Genomic DNA, 6,380 nt, shown 5'->3' with positions numbered 1-6,380 from the left:
CTGATTGTGGTAGTGGGGTGGTAGATGTCTAGTCTCCCTTGTGGCTCTAATCTGATTGTGGTAATGGGGTGGTATGTCTAGTCTCCCTTATGGCTCTAATCTCGTAGTGGAAGTGGGGTGGTAGATGTCTAGTCTCCCTTATGGCTCTAATTTGATAGTGGTAGTGGGGTGGTAGATGTCTAGTCTCACTTATGGCTCTAATCTGATAGTGGGGTGGTAGATGTCTAGTCTCCCTTATGGCTCTAATCTGATAGTGGTAGTGGGGTGGTAGATGTCTAGTCTCCCTTATGGCTCTAATCTGATAGTGGTAGTGGGGTGGTAGATGTCTAGTCTCCCTTATGGCTGTAAATTGAAAGTGGTAGTGGGGTGATAGATGTCTAGTCTCCCTTATGGCTCTAATCTGATAGTGGGGTGGTAGATGTCTAGTCTCCCTTATGGCTCTAATCTGATAGAGGTAGTGGGGTGGTAGATGTCTAATCTCCCTTATGGCTCTAATCTGATAGTGGTAGTGGGGAGGTAGATGTCTAGTCTCCCGTATGGCTCTAATCTGATAGTGGTAGTGCGGTGGTAGATGTCTAGTCTCGCTTATGGCTCTAATTTGATAGTGGGGTGGTAGATGTCTAGTCTCCCTTATGGCTCTAATTTGATAGTGGTAGTGGGGTGGTAGATGTCTAGTCTCCCTTATGGCTCTAATCTGATACTGGGGTGGTAGATATCTAGTCTCCCTTATGGCTCTAATCTGATAGTGGTAGTGGGGTGGTAGATGTCTAGTCTCCTTTATGGCTCTAATCTGATAGTGGTAGTGGGGAGGTAGATGTCTAGTCTCCCTTATGGCTCTAATCTGATAGTGGGGTGGTAGATGTCTAGTCTCCCTTGTGGCTCTAATCTGATAGTGGTAGTGGGGTGGTAGATGTCTAGTCTCCCTTGTATCTCTAATCTGATAGTGGTAGTGGGGTGGTAGATGTATAGTCTCCCTTATGGCTCTAATTTGATAGTGGTAGTGGGGTGGTAGATGTCAAGTCTCCCTTATGGCTCTAATCTGGTAGTGGTAGTGGGGTGGTAGATGTCTAGTCTCCCTTATGGCTCTAATCTGGTAGTGGTAGTGGGGTGGTAGATGTCTAGTCTCCCTTATGGCTCTAATCTGATAGTAGTAGTGGGGTGGTATGTCTAGTCTCCCTTATGGCTCTAATCTCGTAGTGGAAGTGGGGTGGTAGATGTCTAGTCTCCCTTATGGCTCTAATTTGATAGTGGTAGTGGGGTGGTAGATGTCTAGTCTCACTTATGGCTCTAATCTGATAGTGGGGTGGTAGATGTCTAGTCTCCCTTATGGCTCTAATCTGATAGTGGTAGTGGGGTGGTAGATGTCTAATCTCCTTTATGGCTCTAATCTGATAGTGGTAGTGAGGTGGTAGATGTCTAGTGTCCCTTATGGCTCTAATCTGATAGTGGTAGTGGGGTGGTAGATGTCTAGTCTCCCTTATGGCTCTAATCTGATAGCGGCAGTGTGGTGGTAGATGTCTAGTCTCCCTTATGGCTCTAATTTGATAGTGGTAGTGAGGTGGTAGATGTCTAGTGTCCCTTATGGCTCTAATCTGATAGTGGTAGTTGGGTGGTAGATGTCTAGTCTCCCTTATGGCTCTAATCTGATAGTGGTAGTGGGGTGGTAGATGTCTAGTCTCCCTTATGGCTCCAATCTGATAGTGGTAGTGGGGTGGTAGATGTCTAGTCTCCCTTATGGCTCTAATCTGATAGTGGTAGTGGGGTGGTAGATGTCTAGTCTCACTTATGGCTCTAATCTGAGAGTGGGGTGGTAGATGTCTAGTCTCCCTTATGGCTCTAATCTGATAGTGGTAGTGGGGTGGTAGATGTCTAGTCTCCCTTATGGCTCTAATCTGGTAGTGGTAGATGTGTAGGCTCCCTTTTGGCTCTAGTCTGATAGTGGCAGTGGGGTGGTAGATGTCTAGTCTCCCTTATGGCTCTAATCTGATAGTGGGGTGGTAGATGTCTAGTCTCCCTTATGGCTCTAATCTGATAGTGGTAGTGGGGTGGTAGATGTCTAGTCTCCCTTATGGCTCTAATCTGATAGTGGTAGTGGGGTGGTAGATGTCTAGTCTCCCTTATGGCTGTAAATTGAAAGTGGTAGTGGGGTGATAGATGTCTAGTCTCCCTTATGGCTCTAATCTGATAGTGGGGTGGTAGATGTCTAGTCTCCCTTATGGCTCTAATCTGATAGAGGTAGTGGGGTGGTAGATGTCTAATCTCCCTTATGGCTCTAATCTGATAGTGGTAGTGGGGAGGTAGATGTCTAGTCTCCCGTATGGCTCTAATCTGATAGTGGTAGTGCGGTGGTAGATGTCTAGTCTCCCTTATGGCTCTAATTTGATAGTGGGGTGGTAGATGTCTAGTCTCCCTTATGGCTCTAATTTGATAGTGGTAGTGGGGTGGTAGATGTCTTGTCTCCCTTATGGCTCTAATCTGATACTGGGGTGGTAGATATCTAGTCTCCCTTATGGCTCTAATCTGATAGTGGTAGTGGGGTGGTAGATGTCTAGTCTCCTTTATGGCTCTAATCTGATAGTGGTAGTGGGGAGGTAGATGTCTAGTCTCCCTTATGGCTCTAATCTGATAGTGGGGTGGTAGATGTCTAGTCTCCCTTGTGGCTCTAATCTGATAGTGGTAGTGGGGTGGTAGATGTCTAGTCTCCCTTGTATCTCTAATCTGATAGTGGTAGTGGGGTGGTAGATGTATAGTCTCCCTTATGGCTCTAATTTGATAGTGGTAGTGGGGTGGTAGATGTCAAGTCTCCCTTATGGCTCTAATCTGGTAGTGGTAGTGGGGTGGTAGATGTCTAGTCTCCCTTATGGCTCTAATCTGGTAGTGGTAGTGGGGTGGTAGATGTCTAGTCTCCCTTATGGCTCTAATCTGATAGTAGTAGTGGGGTGGTAGATGTCTAGTCTCCCTTATGGCTCTAATTTGATAGTGGTAGTGGGGTGGTAGATGTATAGTCTCCCTTGTGGCTCTAATCTTATAGTGGTAGTGGGGTGGTAGATGTCTAGTCTCCCTTGTATCTCTAATCTGATAGTGGTAGTAGATGTCAAGTCTCCCTTATGGCTCTAATCTGGTAGTGGTAGTGGGGTGGTAGATGTCTAGTCTCCCTTGTATCTCTAATCTGATAGTGGTAGTGGGGTGGTAGATGTCTAGTCTCCCTTGTATCTCTAATCTGATAGTGGTAGTGGGGTGGTAGATGTCTAGTCTCCCTTATGGCTCTAATCTGATAGTGGTAGTGGGGTGGTAGATGTCTAGTCTCCCTTAAGGCTCTAATCTGATTGTGGTAGTGGGGTGGTAGATGTCTAGTCTCCCTTGTGGCTCTAATCTGATTGTGGTAATGGGGTGGTAGATGTCTAGTCTCCCTTATGGCTCTAATCTCGTAGTGGAAGTGGGGTGGTAGATGTCTAGTCTCCCTTATGGCTCTAATTTGATAGTGGTAGTGGGGTGGTAGATGTCTAGTCTCACTTATGGCTCTAATTTGATAGTGGTAGTGGGGTGGTAGATGTCAAGTCTCCCTTATGGCTCTAAGCTGATAGTGGTAGTGGGGTGGTAGATGTCTAGTCTCCCTTATGGCTCTAATCTGATAGTGGTAGTGGGGTGGTAGATGTCTAGTCTCCCTTATGGCTCTAATTTGATAGTGGTAGTGGGGTCGTAGATGTCTAGTCTCCTTTATGGCTCTAATCTGGTAGTGGTAGATGTCTAGTCTCCCTTATGGCTCTAATCGGATAGTGGTAATGGGGTGGTAGATGTCTAGTCTCCCTTATTGCTCTAATCTGATTGTGGTAGTGGGGTGGTAGATGTCTAGTCTCCCTTGTGGCTCTAATCTGATTGTGGTAATGGGGTGGTAGATGTCTAGTCTCCCTTATGGCTCTAATCTCGTAGTGGAAGTGGGGTGGTAGATGTCTAGTCTCCCTTATGGCTCTAATTTGATAGTGGTAGTGGGGTGGTAGATGTCTAGTCTCACTTATGGCTCTAATCTGATAGTGGGGTGGTAGATGTCTAGTCTCCCTTATCGCTCTAATCTGATAGTGGTAGTGGGGTGGTAGATGTCTAATCTCCTTTATGGCTCTAATCTGATAGTGGTAGTGAGGTGGTAGATGTCTAGTGTCCCTTATGGCTCTAATCTGATAGCGGCAGTGTGGTGGTAGATGTCTAGTCTCCCTTATGGCTCTAATCTGATAGTGGTAGTGAGGTGGTAGATGTCTAGTGTCCCTTATGGCTCTAATCTGATAGTGGTAGTTGGGTGGTAGATGTCTAGTCTCCCTTATGGCTCTAATCTGATAGTGGTAGTGGGGTGGTAGATGTCTAGTCTCCCTTATGGCTCTAATCTGATAGTGGTAGTGGGGTGGTAGATGTCTAGTCTCCCTTATGGCTCTAATCTGATAGTGGTAGTGGGGTGGGAGATGTCTAGTCTCACTTATGGCTCTAATCTGAGAGTGGGGTGGTAGATGTCTAGTCTCCCTTATGGCTCTAATCTGATAGTGGTAGTGGGGTGGTAGATGTCTAGTCTCCCTTATGGCTCTAATCTGGTAGTGGTAGATGTGTAGGCTCCCTTTTGGCTCTAGTCTGATAGTGGTAGTGGGGTGGTAGATGTCTAGTTTCCCTTATGGCTCTAATCTGGTAATGGCAGTGGGGTGGTAGATGTCTAGTCTCCCTTATGGCTCTAATCTGATAGTGGGGTGGTAGATGTCTAGTCTCCCTTATGGCTCTAATCTGATAGTGGTAGTGGGGTGGTAGATGTCTAGTCTCCCTTATGGCTCTAATCTGATAGTGGTAGTGGGGTGGTAGATGTCTAGTCTCCCTTATGGCTGTAAATTGAAAGTGGTAGTGGGGTGATAGATGTCTAGTCTCCCTTATGGCTCTAATCTGATAGTGGGGTGGTAGATGTCTAGTCTCCCTTATGGCTCTAATCTGATAGAGGTAGTGGGGTGGTAGATGTCTAATCTCCCTTATGGCTCTAATCTGATAGTGGTAGTGGGGAGGTAGATGTCTAGTCTCCCGTATGGCTCTAATCTGATAGTGGTAGTGCGGTGGTAGATGTCTAGTCTCCCTTATGGCTCTAATTTGATAGTGGGGTGGTAGATGTCTAGTCTCCCTTTTGGCTCTAATTTGATAGTGGTAGTGGGGTGGTAGATGTCTAGTCTCCCTTATGGCTCTAATCTGATACTGGGGTGGTAGATATCTAGTCTCCCTTATGGCTCTAATCTTATAGTGGTAGTGGGGTGGTAGATGTCTAGTCTCCTTTATGGCTCTAATCTGATAGTGGTAGTGGGGAGGTAGATGTCTAGTCTCCCTTATGGCTCTAATCTGATAGTGGGGTGGTAGATGTCTAGTCTCCCTTGTGGCTCTAATCTGATAGTGGTAGTGGGGTGGTAGATGTCTAGTCTCCCTTGTATCTCTAATCTGATAGTGGTAGTGGGGTGGTAGATGTCTAGTCTCCCTTGTGGCTCTAATCTGGTAGTGGTAGTGGGGTGGTAGATGTCTAGTCTCCCTTGTTTCTCTAATCTGATAGTGGTAGTGGGGTGGTAGATGTCTATTCTCCCTTATGGCTCTAATTTTATAGTGGTAGTGGGGTTGTAGATGTCTAGTCTCCCTTATGGCTCTAATTTGATAGTGGTAGTGGGGTGGTAGATGTCAAGTCTCCCTTATGGCTCTAATCTGGTAGTGGTAGTGGGGTGGTAGATGTCTAGTCTCCCTTATGGCTCTAATCTGGTAGTGGTAGTGGGGTGGTAGATGTCTAGTCTCCCTTATGGCTCTAATCTGATAGTAGTAGTGGGGTGGTAGATGTCTAGTCTCCCTTATGGCTCTAATTTGATAGTGGTAGTGTGGTGGTAGATGTCTAGTCTCCCTTGTGGCTCTAATCTTATAGTGGTAGTAGATGTCAAGTCTCCCTTATGGCTCTAATCTGGTAGTGGTAGTGGGGTGGTAGATGTCTAGTCTCCCTTGTATCTCTAATCTGATAGTGGTAGTGAGGTGGTAGATGTCTAGTCTCCCTTGTGGCTCTAATCTGGTAGTGGTAGTGGGGTGGTAGATGTCTAGTCTCCCTTGTATCTCTAATCTGATAGTGGTAGTGAGGTGGTAGATGTCTAGTCTCCCTTGTGGCTCTAATCTGGTAGTGGTAGTGGGGTGGTAGATGTCTAGTCTTCCTTGTGGCTCTAATCTGATAGTGGTAGTGGGGTGGTAGATGTCTAGTCTCCCTTATGGCTCTAATTTGATAGTGGGGTGGTAGATGTCTAGTCTCCCTTATGGCTCTAATCTGATAGAGGTAGTGGGGTGGTAGATGTCTAGTCTCCCTTATGGCTCTAATCTGGTAGTGGTAGTGGGGTGGTAGA

The sequence above is a fragment of the Salvelinus fontinalis genome, chromosome 26 (assembly GCF_029448725.1).
Source record: "Salvelinus fontinalis isolate EN_2023a chromosome 26, ASM2944872v1, whole genome shotgun sequence".
In the NCBI taxonomy this organism is placed as follows: Eukaryota; Metazoa; Chordata; class Actinopteri; order Salmoniformes; family Salmonidae; genus Salvelinus; species Salvelinus fontinalis.
This window is presented reverse-complemented; position numbering follows the sequence as displayed.